Raw genomic sequence first — 26020 nt, 5'->3', positions numbered from 1 at the left:
AGAAGGTGCTCAAACATTTAGGGTTTCCCATTAATGCACCAGCGCTCCAGTTGAATGTTCTACTGCTACACTCCCCACACACACACAGTGTACCCGCGACTGTTACAATGAAGGCTCAATAATCAGCTCACGGCATATAGGTGTAAGCAGGGGTACAGTGCTGTTTTTATAAGTGGGGAGTGGACCTCACCTCCTCTAGAGGGTCCTCACCTCCTCTAGTGGGGTCCGAGGGCATGCTTCCCCGGGAAGATTTTTTTTTAAATATTGAAGTTAAAAGCATCAATCTGGTGCACTTTGAGAGCAACATGAAGAGATCTATGGATACATCTCTCAACACCCATATGAAACAGTAGAACAGATTTACTATTTCTTTATGGATATTTTACAAATCACTCCCCTTTTAAAACAAACCGTTTGAGACCCACTGAGATAACTAGACTAAAGTGAACTATCTAAACACTGAGAGAGTCCTTTACTTCACCTGAGGTTATGAGACTCTCGGCCCGTCCACACAGCAGCTTTGAAAAAACCTTGAAAATCTTGGAGGTGGGCGTGCCTGCAAGCTTGGGGATTTTTTGCGAGCAACGCGACCAACAACCAATCACATGAATCTCCCGACCCCGGCATACAAAGCAATAGCAATGTTAAAATGAAGTAAACTGGATATAAAATCCCCAAACTGGCGAAAACCTACCAGTTCCACCCACTGTCTCTGCCACCTCCCTCCATGCCTGGTTCCTCCGGTTTGTATCCCGTTAATAGTTCTGGTCGTAAAGAACCGGGTGATTTGCTACCGTAATTTCTCGTTTGGAATATGAGGAAATGAACTGCGGTATGTCTCTCCCAGCTTACACGTGGTTTGATTGGCTAGCGCTTGTACTGTCAGATTTGCATAAACGGGATTTGATTGGCTGGCGCTTCCACCTCAGCTTCAAAAGTTGAACATTGCTCAACTTTTGAATCCTGAAAATCCTGGAAATCCTCGCTTTGCTTCCCCACAATGCAGTTCGGCGAAAAGCGAGGCAAAGTGACGTCATCCCCATTCAAAGTCAATGGGCAGAGAAGCATTTTTTTAACGCTGCTGTGTAGACGGGCCGCGTCTATCGTTTTTCCAACCCAGTTTAGATTTAACCACGCCCACTTCCGCATTACGCAAGGATCGACGTAGCTCTACACGATAGCGTCATAGACGCGGCACACCCGCGAAATCTGAATCTGACAAGCGAAATACCGTCCTTTTAAACGCCGCATAATATACAATATACAATAATAGTGCTTCTTTGTCAATATGACTGACGACCACACTTATGCAGTGCTGAGATAATGTTGATTCATCATTTAATATTAATTCCTGATGGATATCAGAGGGATACATTAGCAAACATCTGTATATATAGCCGATATATAATGTTTTGTTTTTTTGTTTGTCATGTAACATATTAACGTTTTGACCTTCTGTTTAGGATGTAAAGGTATCTATTTAATATTTTATTTAAAGATAGACATTTAAAATATGTTATAAAAGTCTATTTTGTTATATAATACAACATATAACATTTGACATTAATAACAGGCATGATTATTACCCTTATTCAGAGTGCCTAGTAAATGTATATATTTGTTTACAGTGCAGATTTGGGCTTTTTTGGGACCATCGCACATGTGTGTACGTAACAAGTATGCTGTATAATCTGCAACAATTGTCAGGTGGTGTTATTGATTATCTTTGCAAAAGAGCTCGCACCAATATTGATTTTGAAAAATATATTTTAATTGAAATGGAGCAAAAACAAAAGGGTAGAATTGATCATACCATATTATGTTATTATTGCAACTGTTTTTATTATATTGTGTTGTTTTGTTTATATATATATATATATGTATGTGTGTGTGTGTGTGTGTGTGTGTGTGTGTACAAATGAATTAATATAAAGTGTATATATGTGAATGAATACATCTGTGTGTATAAATGAATAAATACATGTGTGAGTACATAAGTGTGTGTTTATATATATATGTTTATAAATGAATAAATAAATGTGTGTATATATATATATAAAATAGTATCATTAAATAATGTTGTCAGATAAATGAAGTAAACAGTAATAGTCAAGGTTATATTCAATATTCTGCACTTACACCAGCTGATAAGATATAAACGTCTTTTGTTTGTCCTGAAAACGACATTTGAGGATACACACAGGCTATTTATAGATGTCATGATAAAACACCAGTAATACAATCTCAGGACTCTTCGATATGGCTTTGATTACAGGATCGTTTACTTTCAGTTAACAAATCCTTTGGAAAGACAAAAAACAACTATTCAATATCCTGCTTTACCGCAACCGCTATAACTGCCGAAGAAGAAGTCTATGACGCTATCGCGTGGAGCTACGTCGATCCTTGCATAATGCGGAAGTGGGCGTGGTTAAATCTAAACTGGAAAAACGATAGACGCAGACGGGCCGTCAGTCTGACAGGAGAGAGTTCTCCCTCCACCTTATTGTTGAAAAAGCTCCTTATATCCGTTAGCTTGGCTAGCTAGCACCAGATGCTAACCACAACGATCTCCGGTAGATACCCACCGGTGCGCAAGCTCTCTCGCTCGCTCGCACACACACACAAGATGGCTCGTGTGCCACACACATTGATTGAGTGTCCACACGTGGATGTTTAAGGACTAAGAAACGATAAATTTTTCACTTTGCTGTTAGCAAATCAATTGGTGCTCTAGCTAACAGGAAGTCACTCAAGTGTCACAAAGTAATTTAGCCTATGGGTTGGTCAAACATCTAATGGGTGCTGGCCATTGGCCTAATCATATCACATGTGTTGGCTTTATGTTTTTGGTAAAAAATGTGTTTGTTTCACATTTGCATCGATGTAATCAATAATTTTTCTAATTTAATAAAGATAATAATAATTAAAAAAAAAAAACGGAAAAAAAACCCCACATATATTTCTTGGGGGTGCTTAGGGGGTGCTTTGGCAATTCTGAGCCCCTAGCTCCCCCCTGGCACCGCCCCTGCTGTTGCCTCTGTAATCCGGACACTTAGACTTGAAAACAAGTTAGTTACCAGTAGCTCTGCATAACTCATGATATCTCAGTGCTTATATCTGTTGTGTGAAACGTATTTACTTCAATACTGTAATTGAATTGTTGGCATGTTGCATACTATAACTGTACAAACATCCTGCACAATGTACTGTGGTGAACTCACTTTTATGCAACACAGACACTGACCAACCAGTATGTCTTTGATGTTTATCTGAAGGATTGAGAAACAAAGAGGTGGAAGGCTAAGGATGTTCAATTAGGCAGGAAGCAGCCATTACTAACTGGGTTTTGGCAAACAATGCCATCACACTTAGAGAGATCCGAAGCATAGTAGCTATGTGCTGAGATGCATGTTGCACAATGTTATCTTTGAATAAAATGTGATTTTTTGAAGCTATCTTTCTCTGCAGAAACCTCTATGTACAGAGCACAGCCCATAACAGGTGCTTTAGATTACGCTCAGCAGTGTGTAGCTGGGTGGTCAAACCATCTAGTGTTATAAATGAAGTTATATTTGGTGCTAAAGTTTGCATTTGGTAAGTGTTTATGTAGTTTTGAGGGCAGTTCTTCACTTAGCAGGAGCAATGAGGTGTTTTGCACTTTGGGTGTGTGGTTTTGTGAATTGTGTCTAGTGTTCTGAGAAACTGTGTGAACTGGTGCAAAAGTCACATCATGTTACTGATGGGGTCAGCAGCACACCCCCCCTCCTAGTTACATGTTCACCTCCATCGTGATGTCTGAAAACTGTGGTGAAGAAAGGACAACCATCTGCTCACACCTGCAACAATTAGAAGAGGTTTATTTGGATTTGAGCAAAATAGAGCAGATCTTATCAACTTTATAGGAATAGGAAGTTGAGCAGAGGGCCAATTGTATCACTTCCCTGTATACCTCTTTTAGCATATTTAACTTTTAGTTTCTAAATAGCTTCTACCAAATTTTATAGCGGCTGTAAACAGAAAAGCTGTGAGAGGCTAAACACAGTGACGCTCAAATATAAATCAGTCCAACTGCTTGTATGCTTTTTACCATTGATTCCTCCACAGACAAGTTGCATTATGGGCGTTCTCTCTTAACCAGTTACATTTCACAAGAATCTCCAGCAGCCAATCATCGTGCTGCAGTCAAACTTAAAAATGGTTCTCTTCTCTGCTGCAGTCAGCTGTGATTTCAGGTATTCATGCCGCGGCCTGCCTCCATCCCGCCCTGTCATCATGTCCAGTGCCAAGAGAGCTAATCCAAAGACCTCATCAAACCTCCTCTTCATCACACCTCCTCATCACACCTCCCCTTCATCCCATCTCCTCATCAAATCCAGAATTTCAACATCCTCTTCATCTCTTCTCCTGATCAAATCCAGATCTTCATCATCACCACCAGTGTCTAGACCCCGGGATGTTTTCCTATTATACTGATGGATGCATTAAGATATACAATATCAGGATCAGGGTCTAATTGGCAAAACTATTAACATTTCCATCATATGGCGCATGTGTTAATACATGTTCTTTAAGCAAAAAATGAAGTATTTTCCTGATTGAAATGCGGCTAACAAAAATAAATCACTTCCAGCCTCACCCCCTCTCTCTGTTCATTCCAATAAAAGTGAGAACAGGTGAAATGGCAGGTAATTAATGAACGTTCTTCTGAAAGTATGGCCTGGTCCTTAAAAGGTCTGTCAGTTATTGCATTGCATTACATTTAGCTGACGCTTTTATCCAAAGCGACGTACAATAAGTGCGTTCGACCAACAAAATACAAACTTGAAGAAAACAGAATCATAAAGTACATCAGGTTTCATAGAGCTAAACATTTCAAGTGCTCAACTGGCTTTCGATAAGCCAGTCCTTTATTAGTATATAAGTGCTTTGTTAATAGTTCTATTGCTCGAAGTGGAGTCGAAAGAGATGAGTTTTCAGTCTGCGCCGGAAGGTGTGTAAGCTATCTGCTGTCCTGATGTCAATGGGAGCTCATTCCACCATTATGGAGCCAGGATAGCAAACCCACGTGTTTTTGCTGATGGGAACTTGGGTCCCCCTCGCAGCGAGGGTGCAGCGAGTCGTTTGGCTGATGCAGAGCGTAGTGCACGCGCTGGGGTGTACAGTTTAACCATGTCCTGGATGTAGGAAGGGCCAGATCCATTCGCAGCATGGAACGCAAGTACCATTGTCTTGAAGTGGATTCTAGCAGTTACCGGAAGCCAGTGAAGGCAGCGGAGGAGCGGCGTGATGTGGGAGAATTTAGGAAGGTTGAAGACCAGACGAGCCGCTGCATTCTGGATGAGCTGCAGAGGTCGGGTGACACATGCAGGTAGACCAGCCAGGAGGGAGTTGCAGTAGTCTAGGCGTGAGGTGACGAGAGCCTGGACCAGAACCTGCGTCGCTTTCTGGGTCAGCTGGGGACGTATCCTCCTGATGTTGTAAAGTATCTGCAGCAGCGGGTTGTAGCAGCGATGTTTGGAGTGAAGGACAGGTTGTTATCTAGGATCACACCCAGATTCCTTGCAGTCTGAGTCGGGGAAACAACAGAGGGGCCGATGTTGATTGTTAGGTCAAGAGTGGGACAATCTTTTCCCAGAAGGAAAAGCAGTTCAGTCTTGTCAAGGTTGAGCTTGAGATGATGAGCAGACATCCACTGAGAGATGTCAGCTAGACAAGCAGAGATGCGTGCGACGACCTGGGTCTCTGAGCGGGGGAAGGACAGGATTCATTGGGTGTCGTCAGCGTAGCAGTGGTATGAAAAACCATGCGGGCTAATGACAGATCCGAGCGAGTTTGTGTACAAGGAGAAGAGGAGGGGACCAAGAACAGAGCCCTGAGGGACCCCTGTAGTTAATTGACAAGGGTCGGACTCGGACCCTCTCCAAGTGACCCTGTAGGTGCGGTCTTTGAGGTATGAGGTGAGGAGGGAAAGTGCAGAGCCTGAAATGCCAAGTTCTTGGAGAGTGTGAAGGAGGATCTGATGGTTCACCGTGTCGAATGCAGCAGACAGGTCCAACAGGATGAGGACAGAGGAGAGGGATGCTGCTTTAGCAGTGTGCAGTTCATCAGTGACAGCAATGAGAGCAGTTTCTGTGGAGTGACCTGCCTTGAAACCAGACTGGTGCGGATCCAGAAGGTTGTTCTGATGGAGATAACAGGAGAGTTGTTTAAATACAGCTCGTTCAAGTGTTTTAGACAGGAACGGGAGGAGAGAGACAGGCCTGTAGTTTATAACATCAGACGGGTTGAGAGTGGGTTTCTTTAGGAGAGGGTTTACTCTTGCCTCCTTATCAGTTATAATCAGTGATTATCACTATCACTATCACTATTATCAGTGATTATTATTATTATTATCATTATTATTATTAATTATTATTATTATAATCAGTGATTCCAGACAAATATTCAACCAACGACAGAAGAATCTTTATGTCGTGCCTCTAATACAATAGGATGGAACACAGGTCTGGGTTAGTGTGATAAGTATGCTGGATTTGTATTGAGTGTAACATAGTTGATGTTAGTTGTTGGCTTTAATATAGTCCATATGTTGCTGATAGCGTTGGGTCCATCCTTCTCTTTTTCATCCCAAAGATGAGCGCTGCTTCTGAAGACCCCTTATCTAATAATACTCTAAGTTATCTAAATGTAGTGTGCGTCCTTGCTCCCAGGAACAACCCCACCTCGAGTCGCACACCTTAAGGTACGTAAAACCTGGAGCATTCACATTTAACGGGGCTTTGACTTTATTGAGGCTGTAACATTTTCATGGGAGCTTTTCACTAATGATGCGTTCACTGTAGTGTTACTCTAAACACATGCATAGACTCACTTCTTAACTCATGAAGCAGCACATCCTGAAAGGACACTATAGAATATATGAAATAAAGGTTGATGAAGCACTTTCGAAAATCACATTAATTGGATGCTATTTCCAGTTAACTTGTAATGTTCTTCTCATCTCATCATGTATAAATGTACGTATTCATTATTCCAAACTCTTCATAGCTGTATCACCACCTAGATTGTCACATCACGTAGACCACTCCCAAAGGTTATAAAACTCCGCCCACCTGTCCCTCCAAACACCGCAGGCACAACAAAGAAACAATGGAAGTTGAACAAAGGACTTTTAACCCATATACTTTATCCAATTTGATTTAAAGTTCAGATTTGTTTTTGCTTATTGTTGTTAGAAAGAGTATTCCTATGTTGTAAGGAGAGGAGTTGTAGTTACATGCAGTAAACCACAGATTTTGAAAGTTGAACAGGAGACTATAATGATTCCTGTTAAAGGCTGTCTCCTCCAAAACCAAGCAGAATTCCAGCTAGTGTGTAGAGGTGTGTGTTCTTCTCATTTCTCAATATAGGTAACACTGGACGATGTATATGGTCAACTCTGCGCTGGAATAACTGTAGGTAGTTGGGGTCAAACTTGGTGATGTTGACCCTGTGTTGCTTTTCAAACATTCTCTGCTTGAATCTTCGGTGGGCGGGGCAAGCACTTCACTTGAGTGTGCACAGTAACTCGGGTGACTGTGGCTGCGAGGGAGTGCGGTCATCTTTCAACCAGAAGGTTGTGGGTTCGATCCCAGCCCATGCAGTCAACATGTCGATGTATCCTTGGGCAAGGTACTTAACCCTGAGTTGCTCCCGATGGCCAATGGTGTGTGAATGTGTATGAATGTTAGGTCCTAGAGTGACATACACTGCTCTGTATGAATGGGTGAACGATATGTAGTATGTAAAGCGCTTTGAGGGGTCTTAAAGACTGGATAAAGCCTTATATAAGTACAGACCATTTAACTCGTTTATTCTTGTTTATATGTATCCATCGAGTACTTTTGGCCTTAAAGTAGTACAGAACATGCTCAAGTGAGGTGGGAGAAGTACCAGAGTGTAGGAATACTCTGTTACAGTAAAAGTCCTGCATTAATAATGATACTCAAGAAAAAGAAGAAAAGTATGATCATCAAAATATAGTGAAAGTAGCGACAGTAAAAGTAGTCGTTGAGCAGATTGGTCCATTTCAGAATAATATATATGATATGTTTTATAATGATTGATCATGAAAGTGTTCTCAAAGCTGGTGAAGGTGCAGCTAGTCTGAAGTACTTTGTAGACTGCAGGGTAGCTTGTGGATTTACTCCAGGTGGAACTAAAGTCTGATTCAACACTTGATTATATTTCACATCATTCATCCACATCTGAGAAGTAACTAAAGGTATTAAATACATGCAGTGGAGGAAAAGTACACCATGTACCTCTGAACTGTAGTGGAGTAGAAGTAACTCGATATTGTACTTAAGTACAGTACCGTGTAAATGTACTTATTTCCTTCACACCACTGTTGGTGTGTGAGCAGCTCCACACACCCCTCTTCATCAACGTTAATACATGTTAACCTGACTTGGTTTCTGTCCAGGCTCAGCTGACTCTATCTCCCATCAACCAATCACATCGGTCTATTACTCAGCTGTCTGTTCAATCTGGATCCCCTTAACTATTTGTCTTAAGAGAATGAAACACCTTCCTGTGGTGAGAGGCCGAGTAGCTCTTTAATTATTGCGTTTAATAAGTGTAATTGCTATTATTTCCAAAGCTATATATTCTTAAAAGTATCCCTATTCTGCTTTTTGGGGGTTTCCCCCCAGAGTGTTCTATAGGTCTTTGTGCATGTCAATGGTCTGCAAAGGCTACAATCCTTTCCTTTCTGTTCCCTTTGGACTCCTTTGTTTACTTCAGTAACATAGTGACATCACTACGTAACACTTGCGCTTCTATTGGCTCCAACACATTGTACGTCGTGATAGGCTAGGGGGCGGGACATCTCTAGGCAGGTCGACCAACCACAACAGAGCCGGACATACTAATATACACCTGAAAAAGAGCAGAACAGAGCCCCTTTAAATCACATACATGGTTCCATGGTCTATTTCCTGCTGGGATAACGTTGTGCTTTGTGCAGCTTCACAGTTACGGCCCGTCCACACAGCGGCGTGCGTTGTCGCTTGCCGGCGGGCGTATCTGAAACTCGACCAACAACCAATCACATGAATCTCCCGCCCCTGACATACAAGCAGCGGTTTGATTGGCTAGAGCTTGTACTGGCATATGATTCGATTGGCTGACGCTTCTGCCGAGGCTTCAAAAGTTGAACATTGCTCAACTTGTGCAGCGAGCCACGCCAGCAAAGCTCCGCGTCGCTTCCCACAATGCAGTTCGGCGAAAAGTGACGTCACCCCATTCAAAGTGAATGGTGAAGCTTTCAACGCACGCCGCTGTGTGGACGGGCCGTTACAGGTCAAGCTGAGCAATGTTTGCTTTCTGTCGGTTAGAGGTGAGCATCCTTGGCAAAAGAAGAGGAGACATGATGAAATATTTGTAAAGAAAGCAGCCCATGTGAAGCTGTAAGATGGATGTAGGCGTGCACACTCAAAGCAGAACACAGACTCCCATGTTGTACATACTCCAGCAGAGCTTCTTTCTCTGCGAGGCAGCAGGGACACTGTTAGACATCCATCGGACATTTAGAAAGACTTTGCAAAACTTGGACAGACGTAATATTGTTGCACAGCTGGGTCTAAAACAGCAGAGAGTGCTGACTATAGAATAGGGTTGCAAGTGCCAATGAAATCCTGTATTGCATGAATGTTGATGTGTTGTTTTGTGTCATGTCTGAACTGGTGTCTCGGAGCTGGTTCTTTGAATAAAAGTCATTTTGAATGAACAATGTTTATTCTCTTTTCTGTTGGTGACACCAGAGCTGGGGTTCTTCAATAGCATGAATTGACGCGAGTCTGAGTCATGGAGCAAATACGGAATTGAGACTAACAAATATAAAATACTTTCTGATTTGTCTTCTATTCATGACCTGAGACTGGCTACAAATGGAGACAGAAGGCTTGTAACGATTGGACGTTTTTATTTTTGTTCGCACGCTGCCTTTATTATTTATCATTTCAAAGGATTCTTCATCTAACAAGCTAGTAACCTTTCTCCATTCATCGGCTGAACATCCGCTCGGCGTGGTGCAGTTTTTAGTCACACAGCAAAGAAAGCAGAGTGAAATGCAGCCCCTTTCCTTTGAACTAAACGGTGACACTGGAGGCAACCTCATGTCAATCAAGTCATACTAATAATATCATTAATGAATATACTGTAGCAAATATAATCCTCTTTGTAGGATTTTGATTTCTGAATGTGGGCCAGTTATTATCAACCTGTATTTATGATTGAATGAATTATAATTATATATAATAACCAGGCATGCTTTAACCAGAACCCAAAGACTTAGATATAAAGTGATGTAGGTTGTTTTGGATGCGAGTGTAATGATAACATAATAATAATAATAATAATACACTAATCAGTGAGATGTACTCGGTGCATTAGCAGTGCTATGGAGGGATGACAGCTCGTCATCAGGGGTCTCTGCTGGGTGTGGGTCTCTGTTCTTAATGTACTGTGGGATCTGATTGTGGTCCAAAGGGGCCGTTGTGGGGAGACTGAATGCATTAATGCTGTCCTGATATAGATCTGTGATTACATCAATCTCACGGTATCCCAACACAGAGCAGTGGGATACATCTCCTCACATTAGCCGCGTATAATCCCTGGGCTTTGAACGGTTTCTACTCCTTTTCATTGCAGAGGTACATCAGTATGATAAAGACCACAGATGACAACATAGAGCCAGGGGACTGAAGACGAAGCCGTTACTCCATGAAGATGTTCTTCTGAATAATATGGGTTGCTTTATGGTGGTAAAGAGATGTAATAAAAATACACTTTTTAAAGTTTGCAATTCGTCTTCTGCTGATTTTTAGCTGAACGTGGTTTTACCTTTTTTCGTCTGCTGTATTTGTGATCCTGTTTAAAGGTCACCTATTATGCAGAATCCACTTCATCATGTATTTTATACACTTTGTGATGTCACAACCATTAGCCAATCACCAACCAAGGTATTCCCCCCCCCCACCTTGTCACCTGAATCTCTTCCTAGAGCACCATTGTGTTTTTTTAACCAATCGTCTCTCAGAGGGGCCTCATCACACACTCATTCTCGTACCAGCTCAGATTCACGTACCCTCTATCTGACGGGGCCTGCCTGCCTGATCACTGGTTGCATGGTTTGTGGCTTGTTGTTAATATTGTGAACGATGAAGACAGAGCACGATGAGAGACACAATAGGATGTACACGATACATGATTTCTTTCTTTCTTGGCCACTATCATGTTTTTAATGATAAACATCTCCTAGAAAACCCAATGGTATTGAACACACGTACACACACACATACGCGCACACACACATACACACGCACACCCACACCCACACACACACACACAAACACATATACACACACACACACACACACACACACACACACACACACACACACACACACACACACACACACACACACACACACACACACACACACACACACACACACACACACACACACACACACACACACACACACACACACACACACACACACACACACACACACACACGATACAAGCGATACAAGCTGTATTCAGTGGTGGAAGAAGTACTGCTAGAAGCAATGCTACATTTCTAAATTTTGAAAAATGCAAGTAAAACTCCTGCATAAAAATTCAGGTGCAAAAATGATTGGCATCAAAATATACTTAAGTATCAAAATCAAAAGTATTTGTTAAGGTTAATTGCCATGTCATAATCATATATATGAAATAACTGGATTATAAGTAAGGTATGTAAGGGAGTAGGAGTATAAAGTAGCATAAAATGAAAATACTCTGCTAAAGTACCTTAAAATTATACTTAAGAGCCTGCTTCAGTACAATATTTGAGTACACGTATATCCTAACACCTATCAGTGTTTTTGAATTATAGCTTTATCATTTGCCTCGACAATTTAGTCCTGAATCTTTTATTTGAGAGTTTCTTACATGCATTGATCACATCCGAGTCCCCACTGTGATTCTTTTCAGTGCTTTGACACAAGATTTTTTTCAATCAACACATTTTCCAAAATCCATCGACTCTTTTCTCAGTAATACTCCAACACCTGCACAACTCTGTTTTCTCAAAGCTGGCAGGCTGGCGCTAGCTCCTGTCAGAACAAACCCCACACATGACTATTTTCCTAAATGATCATGAGAATCTTTACAAAACCTGAAGAAAATGCTTTCACTTGCCACAAAGTGTTTGAAGGGGACCTATTATTCAAATGTTCAGGTTCATATCAGTATGTAGTGTGTCTACTTTAAAGAGTCCTCTCCTGCTGATGTTCAGGTGTATATCAGTATGTAGTGTGTCTACTTTAAAGAGTCCTCTCCTGCTGGTGTTCAGGTGTATATCAGTATGTAGTGTCTCTACTTTAAAGAGTCCTCTCCTGCTGATGTTCAGGTTCATATCAGTATGTTGAGTCTCTACTTTAAAGAGTCCTCTCCTGCTGATGTTCAGGTTCATATCAGTATGTTGAGTCTCTACTTTAAAGAGTCCTCTCCTGCTGATGTTCAGGTGTTTATCAGTATGTTGAGTCTCTACTTTAAAGAGTCCTCTCCTGCTGATGTTCAGGTGTATATCAGTATGTAGTGTCTCTACTTTAAAGAGTCCTCTCCTGCTGATGTTCAGGTGTATATCAGTATGTTGAGTCTCTACTTTAAAGAGTCCTCTCCAGCTGGTGTTCAGGTGTATATCAGTATGTTGAGTCTCTACTTTAAAGAGTCCTCTCCTGCTGATGTTCAGGTGTATATCAGTATGTTGAGTCTCTACTTTAAAGAGTCCTCTCCTGCTGATGTTCAGGTGTATATCAGTATGTAGTGTCTCTACTTTAAAGAGTCCTCTCCTGCTGATGTTCAGGTGTATATCAGTATGTTGAGTCTCTACTTTAAAGAGTCCTCTCCAGCTGGTGTTCAGGTGTATATCAGTATGTTGAGTCTCTACTTTAAAGAGTCCTCTCCTGCTGATGTTCAGGTGTATATCAGTATGTTGAGTCTCTACTTTAAAGAGTCCTCTCCTGCTGATGTTCAGGTGTATATCAGTATGTAGTGTCTCTACTTTAAAGAGTCCTCTCCTGCTGATGTTCAGGTGTATATCAGCATGTAGTGTCTCTACTTTAAAGAGTCCTCTCCTGCTGATGTTCAGGTGTATATCAGTATGTAGTGTCTCTACTTTAAAGAGTCCTCTCCTGCTGATGTTCAGGTGTATATCAGTATGTAGTGTCTCTACTTTAAAGAGTCCTCTCCTGCTGCTGTTCAGGTGTATATCAGTGTGTAGTGTCTCTACTTTAAAGAGTCCTCTCCTGCTGATGTTCAGGTGTATATCAGGGTGTAGTGTCTCTACTTTAAAGAGTCCTCTCCTGCTGATGTTCAGGTGTATATCAGTATGTAGTGTGTCTACTTTAAAGAGTCCTCTCCTGCTGATGTTCAGGTGTATATCAGTATGTAGTGTCTCTACTTTAAAGAGTCCTCTCCTGCTGATGTTTAGCTGTATATCAGTTTGTAGTGTCTCTACCTTAAAGAGTCCTCTCCTGCTGATGTTCAGGTGTATATCAGTATGTAGTGTCTCTACTTTAAAGAGTCCTCTCCTGCTGATGTTTAGCTGTATATCAGTATGTAGTGTCTCTACTTTAAAGAGTCCTCTCCTGCTGATGTTCAGGTGTATATCAGTATGTAGTGTCTCTGCTTTAAAGAGTCCTCTCCTGCTGATGTTCAGGTGTATATCAGTATTTAGTGTCTCTGCTTTAAAGAGTCCTCTCCTGCTGATGTTCAGGTGTATATCAGTATGTAGTGTCTCTGCTTTAAAGAGTCCTCTCCTGCTGATGTTCAGGTGTATATCAGTATGTAGTGTCTCTACTTTAAAGAGTCCTCTCCTGCTGATGTTCAGGTGTATATCAGTATGTAGTGTCTCTACTTTAAAGAGTCCTCTCCTGCTGATGTTCAGGTGTATATCAGTATGTAGTGTCTCTACTTTAAAGAGTCCTCTCCTGCTGATGTTCAGGTGTATATCAGTATGTAGTATCTCTACTTTAAAGAGTCCTCTCCTGCTGATGTTCAGGTGTATATCAGTGTGTAGTGTCTCTACTTTAAAGAGTCCTCTCCTGCTGATGTTCAGGTGTATATCAGTATGTAGTGTGTCTACTTTAAAGAGTCCTCTCCTGCTGATGTTCAGGTGTATATCAGTATGTAGTGTCTCTACTTTAAAGAGTCCTCTCCTGCTGATGTTTAGCTGTATATCAGTTTGTAGTGTCTCTACTTTAAAGAGTCCTCTCCTGCTGATGTTCAGGTGTATATCAGTATGTAGTGTCTCTACTTTAAAGAGTCCTCTCCTGCTGATGTTTAGCTGTATATCAGTATGTAGTGTCTCTGCTTTAAAGAGTCATCTCCTGCTGATGTTCAGGTGTATATCAGTATGTAGTGTCTCTGCTTTAAAGAGTCCTCTCCTGCTGATGTTCAGGTGTATATCAGTATGTAGTGTCTCTACTTTAAAGAGTCTTCTCCTGCTGATGTTCAGGTGTATATCAGTATGTAGTGTCTCTACTTTAAAGAGTCCTCTCCTGCTGATGTTCAGGTGTATATCAGTATGTAGTGTCTCTACTTTAAAGAGTCTTCTCCTGCTGATGTTCAGGTGTATATCAGTATGTAGTGTCTCTACTTTAAAGAGTCCTCTCCTGCTGATGTTCAGGTGTATATCAGTATGTAGTGTCTCTACTTTAAAGAGTCTTCTCCTGCTGATGTTCAGGTGTATATCAGTATGTAGTGTCTCTACTTTAAAGAGTCATCACCTGCTGATGTTCAGGTGTATATCAGTATGTAGTGTCTCTACTTTAAAGAGTCCTCTCCTGCTGGTGTTCAGGTGTATATCAGTATGTAGTGTCTCCATGCTTTAATGTTCAAAAAGCTCTTTATTTATCTCATACTGCTTGTGCTGCAGCACCTCTTTTCACCCTCTGTCTGAAACCAGAGCTCAGTCTGCTCTGATTGGTTAGCTAGCCGGCTCTTTTGTGATTGGTCAACCGCTTACAGATGTCCCGCCCCTTAGCCTATCACGTACAATGTGTTGGAGCTAGGGATGTAACGATGCATCGTGAATCGGTTGCATCCCGTTTGTGTCCCCCCCCACTTTTCAACAGTGTTTATTATTACTTTTAACGCAAGCCGTCATCTCCGCGGAGGAGCACCCATCCTCTGTGTCTGTGTGTGTGGCACGAGCGCATTTTGTGACAGTTATCGAGAGAGAGTGCGCACCAGTTACTGGGATTGTTGTTACTGGGATTGTTGTTACTTGTTAGCATCTGGTGCTAGCTGCGCTAACGGGGATACAGCAAGTTGGAGGGAGAGCTCTCTGCTGTCAGACTGAGAGAGATAACTACAGCTCAGTGAGGTAAAGGACTCTCTGAGTGTTTAGATAACACTTTAACTTTAGTCTAAGTTATCTCAGTGTGTCTCAAATTGTTTAGTCATCCATGTAAACAAATATTTCCAATGCACACCTTAATCTATTTAATATAGTTGTAAAAAAACAAGGTAAGAACTCATTCCAATGTGTAGGACAGTACATACATACAAATTATAGTTTATAGGGGAGTGATTAGTAAAATATCCATAAATAAAAATAAATATGTTTCATTTTGATGTGGGATTTGTTTTCAAAATCCAATTATGTATCTTTTTGTTATTAAGATAATATACGGTTGCACAGTTTACAGTTTCAGTTGCACCTTTGATGAGAACATGTACGTTATTTTGTACAGTTTATATAAATACAGAAATATATTTCAGTCATAATTTGTTAAATCTGTTTCTGTTAAAAAAAAAAATAACCGTGAGAAAATCGTAAGAAAATTGTATCGTGAACTTAAAATCGTGAATCGTATCGTGAGTTGAGTGTATCGTTACATCCCTATAGTTGGAGCGTTAGCCAATAGAAGCATAAGTGTTGGATAGTGATGTCACTATGTTAGGGAAGTAAAAAAAGTCCAATGTAGGCGTTTCATGTGTGTGTGTGTGTGTGTGTGTGTGTATGTGTGTGTGTGTGTGTGTGGGGGGGGCATTTTAAGCTTTGCAGACCATTTACATGCACTAAAACCCATACATCACACGACAGGAGAGGGAAAAAAAACCAAAAGGATAATATGGACTCTTTAATTAATAAAGCTTTGGATGCAATTTGCAGATATTTTAGGAAAAGCACATCAGACATGTTCAGTACAAACATTTAGACTGCAATGGATTTCTGTTGCAATTTTTGCAGTAGATTCACCTGAAACTATATTTCCATGTATGCTTCTGCACTGAGCGAATAAAACTGCTCAAACAAAGCCACCTGTTGAATATTAGCAGAAATGATCATTGTTGTCCGGGTTTGATAACAGAATATCAGTGGACCATATAAAGCCCATACACTGGTGGACGCTGCATTGTGTTCAGAGAGTAGGATGGGGGGGGGCTTGGTTGTCCATGCATGCGTGAGTGGACTGTCAGTAGTCACAGCAGTGCCAGTACTTCATATTCATGTCTCTCTCTCTCCCCCTGTCTCTCCGTCTCTCTTTCTTTCTTTCTCCCTGCGTCTCTCTCACCTGTTCATTTGTCGCTGCTTGACAGTTCTCATTATTGCCTTGGCACTAGCTCAGCATGTCCTGCCAAAGCAAGACACTGAAATGGAATTTGAGAAAGAGGGAGTGTGTAGGAGATTGTAAATGAAGAAAGGGAGGAAGATGCTGACAGAGAGAGGGAGAGAGAAAGGAAGAGAGAGAGAGAAATGAGAATCAGGGAAAAAGGAGAATCAAATGAGAGAAAAAGACAAGGAAACAGAGAGCAGTGTGAGGGATGCTGCGACATAATTAAAAGTACTTAACTCACCAGAATGACAATAAAGAAGCATAAACCACTCTGACAAAGGTATTACATGGACACATATACCTTTACACAGACAAACAGGAATACTGTACACATTGCAGTGTTCCTCTATGAGGCGACAGCAGCACAGACGTCAGGCTAACTAAAGGTGACTCCTCTGGAACTGCCACACATCCAGGTTACCACTACTGAACACTGCCTTTACATTCACTGTGGCACACGGTTACCACTACTGGAGACTGCATTTACATTCACTGTGGCACACGGTTACCACTACTGGAGACTGCCTTTACATTCACTGTGGCACACGGTTACCACTACTGGAGACTGCCTTTACATTCACTGTGGCACACGGTTACCACTACTGGAGACTGCCTTTACATTCACTGTGGCACACGGTTACCACTACTGAACACTGCCTTTACATTCACTGTGGCACACGGTTACCACTACTGGAGACTGCCTTTACATTCACTGTGGCACATGGTTACCACTACTGGAGACTGCCTTTACATTCACTGTGGCACACGGTTACCACTACTGAACACTGCCTTTACATTCACTGTGGCACACGGTTACCACGACTGAACACTGCCTTTACATTCACTGTGGCACACGGTTACCACTACTGGAGACTGCCTTTACATTTACCTTGGGCACACGGTTACCACTACTGGAGACTGCCTTTACATTTACCTTGGGCACACGGTTACCACTACTGGAGACTGCCTTTACATTCACTGTGGCACATGGTTACCACTACTGGAGACTGCCTTTACATTCACTGTGGCACACGGTTACCACTACTGGAGACCAGTGTTGTAGTCAAGTCACCAATTCACGAGTCCAAGTCACCCTCGAGTCACCACTCTTCGAGTCCGAGTCACCAAGGGAGAGTCGTAGTCGAGTCCGAGTCCAAGTCCGAGTCACCCAAGGAGTGTCCAAGTCGAGTCCGAGTCATCATTACCTGTGTTCGAGTCCGAGTCCAATTCCGAGTCACTTAAGAAGAGTCCAAGTCAAGTCCGAGTCACAAGTCTTCATGTATTAATCTTCGTGGATATATGTTTTGAAATGTAGCTGCTCCTCTACATTGCTGTTATCCTGTCTATTGAACTGCTGTGAAGCGAGTCTGGCTACAATTCTTGTAATAGGTGCTATACAAATATAAAGCTTATTTCTATTATTAATATTATTATTATATATAAATAAACTATATTTAAAATGAGTTACCTTTTAGAGAAGTGATTATATTTGTATGCCAATATTTTCCTATGGTAAAGTTTTCGTTTTGCACTTTTATTTTGATAGTAATAAGATCGGGACTCTTATTTTGAAGGAACTTTTACGGGTTAAATCAGTTTACAGATAAAGATTTATCCCCAGAAAGCACGTCATTCTGCATGTTAAGTAGCCATGTGCTTTCGTTATCGACTGAATCTTTATTTATTGATTAGATCACGTTACTCTGATGATAGTGTTCAAGACAGCCTATATGTCTGAACTCGATCCTTAGAGTAATGTGTTACGGAGCCTTCTCTTCTATATTGTTTCCACATAACGAGCATTTTGCGCTGCTCTTTTCCAATGTGGAAGCAGAATGTGTGAAAGCATACAGCATGATGCGGGGTGTGTCTGTAGACATCTCTAGACTGGAATAGCGGGGCCCAGTACGTGAACTCGCCATACAGGATAGAGGACATCAGACTCCAGAGAAAATGTGCTCGAGTCCGAGTACAAGTCGGAGCGTCAATGTACGAGTCGAGTCCGAGTCATCGTGGGGGGGGGGGAATTCACGAGTCCGAGTCCGAGTCCAAGTCATCCTGTGCGAGAATTCACGAGTCCAAGTCCGAGTCGCGTCAATCAGTGCGCGAGTCCGAGTCGAGTCACGAGTCCCGAAAATCGGCACTCAAGTCCGACTCGAGTCCGAGTCCAGGACTCGAGTACTCCATCTCTGCTGGAGACTGCCTTTACATTCACTGTGGCACACGGTTACCACTACTGGAGACTGCCTTTACATTCACTGTGGCACACGGTTACCACTACTGAACACTGCCTTTACATTCACTGTGGCACACGGTTACCACTACTGGAGACTGCCTTTACATTCACTGTGGCACACGGTTACCACTACTGAACACTGCCTTTACATTCACTGTGGCACACGGTTACCACTACTGGAGACTGCCTTTACATTCACTGTGGCACACGGTTACCACTACTGGAGACTGCCTTTACATTCACTGTGGCACACGGTTACCACTACTGGAGCAACACATCCTCATTCCCTGGTCGGCCTATGTTGACGTTATGTCAAGTCCCCTGCCGGCTTTTTATAACGCAAGGGGGGGGGCCTTAGAGTCCATTTTCAACGCAAGGGGAGGGCCCTTAGCGTCCATTTTCAGCTTTCCGGGATATCCATATGCTTCTATGGACGCTCGGGCTCGGTCTCACCGGAAGTTGATTTGTCTGCGCCATCTTGAGTAGCGTCCCAGTGGCCTCATTGGTGCCGGAGGACCGAGGATCGAGGAGTGATAACGGAGGAGCGATAATCGAGGAACTACCAGACCATCCTCCGGTGAAATCCTCAGACACTCGCCCCGCCCCCTTACTGTGTATCGCTCACCTATTGGACGATGCAGCGCATGCACTGATCTGGCTGCTGTCAGACGATCAGCTGTGCGGCGTCATCACAAACGGACGTCGCTTCACGTGACGCTCCGGAAGAAACGATGTCCCATTGCTCTTAAAACTCATTTCCCTGCTTCTCGTGGTTTCCTTGCGTCTCTCCATGCTTCCCTGGTGGGAGGGACTAGTCGCAGGGAAACGATCAGAGATGGGGTCGTTACTCAAAAAAAGTAATATATTACATATTACTTTAAAAAAAAGTAATATATTACTTTACTCGTTACTTTACTCGTTGCTTTACTCGTTGCTTTACTCGTTGCTTTACTCGTTGCTTTACTCGTTACTTTACTCGCAGGGCCGCCCCTCCCTACAGGCAGATCACGCAGACTGCGGAGGGTGCTTCATTTTGCGGAGGGAGCTTCATTTTGCGGAGAGAGCCTCATCTGAAGCGCAAATGCGGCGCACTTACAGTGTTACTCGTTACTTTACTCGACATCCTCACTCTGGATTCGGAGGTCCTTCTTAGCTATTAGCTTCATGTTAGCATGTTGTCTTTGCAGGTGCTTGTTGAGGTTTGACGTTGTGTTTGCAGCAGTGGATAACAGCTTCTGGCCTGGACACAGTTTGCACCTCACCGTCACATTCCTGTCCTTTCTTCGGACAAACTCAAAATAAAGGGCATACCTCCACCCCTCGAAAGTTATCGCTGTTGACTCAGCCATGTTTATGCACTGCATGTGGACGCGCAAGTCGCACCAATGTTACGTAAATATAAACCTGCGGCGGAAATCCCTCTTGTCTGTCAAAGGGAGAAACTAGTAATTATTTATGTTAGTAGGCTAACTGTAGTGTGATTACTGATTTTATAAAAGTAACGAAGTAACGCATGTCGGGCAATGTTAGTAACTGTAGTGTGATTACTGATTTTATAAAATTACCGGGGCACAAGTTGAACACAGGTAATCAAGCAGGAGGGAACACAAGCAACAGACAAGGCGGGGGGTGAACACTTTTCAAACTAAAACAGGAAACCAAAGACAGATGTAGACAGGACAAAATAAAACACAGACAGATCGTGACAGTTAGAGTTGTAAGAGTTTGGCCCGCACCACTATATGTTGATATTTAGTATGATGTGTATTCACTTCCAAGACTGCACCATGGTTAAATGCATTTCAGTGCGTACATCAGTAAGTGAACGCAACACTGTTCACACAACGGTGATGTTCAGCAGTCAGGTCAGCCTGGTGTCCCTCTGCCTCCTTCCTGTCTCTGCTGCACTGACGCTGCATTGTGGTGAGCGTTTGGGACGAGCCTGAGGCAGAGTTTTCCTGGCAAGAAGGTCATGTTGATGCGAGCTATAAGTGTGATGGTATCTTTTCCAATGATTCTATTGTTGTCATGATCATAAAGGTGGTAAGTGCAGACCAAACTGTAGCCGTTGTCCTCACAAACACAACCCATTTTGAGGCACTGATAATGAGCTCCATTGCCTCAGTGAAGGACCAATGAGAGATCCCCAGCATGACGCCTGCTTCCAATGGTTGCTAAGCTGTGGTAAATTCTGATGCTGTGCAAACAAGAACCATCTGATTAGCTAGCATATAATGTTATTGTGTGCATAGCTAACGTCATGTAAAGGCTAAAGATGACCCTTCGTAGAAACTCACTTAAACAATTAGCAGGTAGATTTTAGTGCAGTTACAAATTCTGATTACTGCAACAATAACACAATGCCGAGGAAAATAACTGTCAGAATAACGTTATTAGCACATTTTACAACTTGAGCACCGAATGTTTTTAATAAGGGCTATACAAATGTTCATACTGGGTAGTTTATTTAAAAAAAAATTATCCAACGATGTACAGACCACTCTTTCCCAATGTAAGTCAATGGGAAAAAGTGTTTCCGGGCCCAGCAACCTATATGGAAGTGTAGTATCGCCGTTTGGCCACAACAAATATTTTCCTCAGAGTCCGGCACACTTCCTGGGGGCTTGGTCTGCAGTCGAATAGTCCATTTAGCTTAGGAACCTTCCTAACGGAGTGAAATGACCCGGAAGTCCCTCAGTGGCAGCCATGATAAGTGCCGTTCGAATTCTCTACATGATAGGAAAGGAGGTTTCAAACTTCCTTTATAACCTCCTTTAGCTTAGGAACCACTGGACCTCCCTTGACGAAAGGAGAGGAGAAAGTGCTGCCCCACAATGCCTTGAAGCCGCAGCATTTGCCGTCACTCAACAGTCGGCCGTTCACGGAAACAACCGATTATGACCGAGAAATGATATCATGAAAGTTACGGTGCTTATTAAGCTTTTTAAAACGTAGGTGGTAAGTTGCAAAGTGTTTTGTTTTGAACGTTCATCAGTATTATAATCAAAAAGAGAAATATGAACATTAGTTTTCACTGAAATGATCAAATAAAGTCAACATTTCAGTCTTTACTGAGCTGTGTGGGGTTTGTTCAACTTTTAAAAGATGTTTGAATGGTGATATACACAGTGATAGATGTTAAAGGTCACATGTCATGGCTATTTCCACTGATCATAATTCCATTGTTGAGGTCTACTAGAATATATTTATACTGTGCATTTTTCCAAACTCACATTGGTTTCGCATATGCATCTCTGTAAAGTATGTGTATTCACTCTCTCCACTAAACGGCTCGCTGCAGCTCTTGCCCCCCCCCCCTCCCTGTGAGCCCAGTGTGCTCCGATTGGGGGACCAGTCGGGACGTTGTGAATCGCGCTAAGCTCCGTGGAGGTGTTATTTCCTTGTTTAGCGATACACAGCGAAACACAGCAAAACTCACCCTGAGCACACACAAAGTCACAGCCGAAGTAAAAGCAATAAGTGTGGCTTGATATTGAGTAAGAAAAAGGTTGATAAACGCTGTGAGAATGGGTCTGCAGAGAGGATTTCGCCGCGATCCCAACTGTCTGTTATCAGCCTGCAGCCAGGGAGGAGAGATCAGCAGAGCTGCCTGCACTGAGTGTGTGAGGAAGTCCGGGCATGGATTGGTCAATTTGGACCAATCAGTGGGGGCTTAACGTAACAGCTGCGCGGACGTAACGTAACGGCTCCACGGATTGGTCCATTTCGTTCCGGGGACGACATGACATCATGATGTCCCCGGAAGAATCAAATGGACAGTGACGTATCTCCAACGAGGCGTTTTGGGGAGGTATTTCCTGTGTTAGAGTTTTACTCCCTACATGGTGTACTTTGAGGGTTTTGACTCTGCAGACCGTTTACATGCATAAAAACCTTCCTAACACACAAGGGGATGGGTAATAACCGGAAAAGCATGACATGTCACCTTTAAGGACTAACGTTTATAATAAATACATCTGTATTGATTTTAAGATCTTTTCATAGTTCATACGTATTGGGATCATTTGTATTAATGTGGACCGGAGGGAGAGGGTGACGAGCATAAGTTTCACTTTCCTTTTTTATTTCAATTCCAACGTTGGTCATGAAGAATATGTTTCTCTGTTGTCCACGTTCATAAAGCAAAGCAGCAGCATCAGAGCACGGTGCAGAGTCTCTAGATGAGTTTACAGCAGTCCCTCGTTCTTATTAAACATCCATGTTGTAGTCCGCTGTATAGAAAACTGTGGTTTCCATAGTTTCCCCACAGCAGCAGACGCACATTCATGATGTCCGCTGGCGCATCATAAACACGTCGGATAGTGAAAGTGCATTCGGATTCTCTAAAGTACCGCAGTCTCTTCTCCTAAGTCCTTTTGAATTCTCCTGTCCACTATCCCTTAACCCCGTGACGTTTCACTCAGAGGTCAAGGAATAGACGATAGGGTTAGACGTTAGGAGCTGATTTTTAGATTATCCGACCGCAACCTTGGTTTGCTATCCTGGCTCCAAGATGGTGGAATGAGCTCCCATTGACATCAGGACAGCAGAAAGCTTACACATCTTCCGGCGCAGACTGAAAACTCATCTCTTTCGACTCCACTTCGAGCAATAAAATGGAAAATAAAAATAAAAAAACTAAATAAAAAGCACTTAGATACTAACTTAGCACTTACATACTATCAAAGCACTTATATACTAACAAAGGACTGGCTTATCTAAAGCCAGTTGAGTAGCACTTGAAATGTTTGGCTCTATGAAACCTGATGTACTTTTATGATTCTGTTTTCTTCTAGTTTGTATCTTCCTGGTCGAACGCACTTATTGTAAGTCACTTTGGATGAAAGCCTCAGCTAAATGCAATGTAATGTAATAATAATGTTTTCTTAACAGCTAAGGGTTACAGGTATTGTATTGTTTTAAGCCTTCTGCCTTTCCATACTGATGGCAAAGCACCTGCTTATGAGAATCAAAGTTAAGTGAAACTGATGACCATAACATAAACACACAGTAGTGTTACATTATTCAGGGGAGCTGAGTGTGTATGTTTAATGAACGTTTGAAATTCAATTCAGTACACTTAATAACTCTTAAATGGAATTTGGAGGGAAACGCTTCCAGAACCAATAGACCTTCCCACTTTGCCTTTCTATTAGACTGTGATATAGTGTTTGCATAGTCGACTGTTCAGCCTGATGTTAGAGCAGATACTCAGTGAGCAGTCAAACAGAAGGGTTCATACACTGGGGAGCAGGAACATGCTCAGCTAATCTGGCCTATCTGTACAATACGTTCATGTTGTGTCCAGGTGGAATTGGTGAAATCGTTGGCCTGACAATTGCACTACAGTTCAGGGAGTCACAGAAATAGTTTGTGATTACTCTTCAATGGATAATTAACATCTATTCCAAATGTTATGGCGGTCTTATCAGTAGCTGTGCAGATACCGGATTTAGTCCAAAGAACCAATGTGCTCATTTGAGGTGAACATATCTGCACTTTACTTGTTGTTCTAAGTTTGAATCCTTGCACTTATTGTGTGTTGGTTTGGATAGAAGTGTCAGCTAAATGCGATGTAGTGTACTGAATACAAGTTTAAACACACAAGATTCATGTACAGACTGAATATTAAAAAGAAATGCATGAGTTCAAATGTATAATGAGAGTCACAGCATTAATAGCTGTGCCAGCGGAGAGACACAATGACAATGCAAAACAACCTGATGCAATATTGACTCTCACAGGGCTGTTCTTCCGTTTGCGTGTGTGTGTGTGTGTGCGTGTGTGTGTGTGTGTGTGTGTGTGTGTGTGTGCGTGCGTGCGTGTGTGTGTGTGTGTGTGCATGTGTGTGTGTGTGTGTGCGTGTGTGTGAGTAACAATAAACAACGTATCTGTCAAAGTGTGACGTAGTCCGTTATTTTCTATGTGAGACCTCACCGTACACTCATTGTCACACATGTATAGGCACATAAGCACACGCACACACACGCGCGCGCGCACGCACGCACACACACACACACACACACACACACACACACACACACACACACACACACACACACACACACACACACACACACACACACACACACACACACACACACACACACACACACACACACACACACACACACACACACACACACACTGTATTGATTATGATGAGTCCTTCATCCTTTCAGGTTATTAAATTATTGATCAGAGACAAAGACTTTTAATGGAATCCAAATGTTATGGTGTGTGTATGTGTTTGTCTAGATGTGTATTGCTTGTGCACAAGTGTGCATGTACGGGTCGCCATCTCTGTGTTTACAATGCCTTTCCTCCAGCATGTCAATCTTTCCCGATGACACGCACACACACACACACACACACACACACACACACACACACACACACACACACACACACACACACACACACACACACACGCACGCCTGCACGCCCTCACGCACGCCTGCACGCCCGTCCGCACGCACGCGTGCGCGCGCACACACACACACACACACACACACACACACACACACACACACACACACACACACACACACACACCTAAAACACAGAGTAAACAGCGGGAAGCTGGTCATTAACCCTCGTTAATCTGCTGGTTAATTATTTAACATCGTTCCTGTATTTGAATTCGTCATGCTCTCTGTCACACACCCTGTCACAGGAATACCTCAGTGAACCACTGAATTGCATATAAAATGAATAGGTGTGAGTTTTTAGGGAGTGAGGTTTGATATCACATCATTTGTGAACGAATTCAGATTACAAATCCTCACATCATTTTTTGTTCGACCCCTGGGCGGCTAGCCAGCTAGCTTTTACATATATAAAGTTAGTTACCAAGAATAAAATGTGTTCATTTGTGGTTCTGCCATCAGCCAAGTCTTAAGGCCCGGACACACCAAGCTGACACCAAAGAAGACGGACCCCGACTGTTGTATCCAGGGCCGTATCCACCATTGAGGTCACCGAGGTCCGGACCTCTGTAATTTTTCCGAGCTGTGTGTATAACAAAACACCGCAGCCCGGACTTGTATCGGAGCAGCGGAGGAGTGATGAGGTATCCGACTGCCTCCCGATTCAACATGTTGAATCGGTGGGCAGTCGGCCA

The sequence above is a fragment of the Pseudochaenichthys georgianus genome, chromosome 10, assembly GCF_902827115.2.
Source record: "Pseudochaenichthys georgianus chromosome 10, fPseGeo1.2, whole genome shotgun sequence".
NCBI classification, from domain to species: domain Eukaryota; kingdom Metazoa; phylum Chordata; class Actinopteri; order Perciformes; family Channichthyidae; genus Pseudochaenichthys; species Pseudochaenichthys georgianus.
This window is presented reverse-complemented; position numbering follows the sequence as displayed.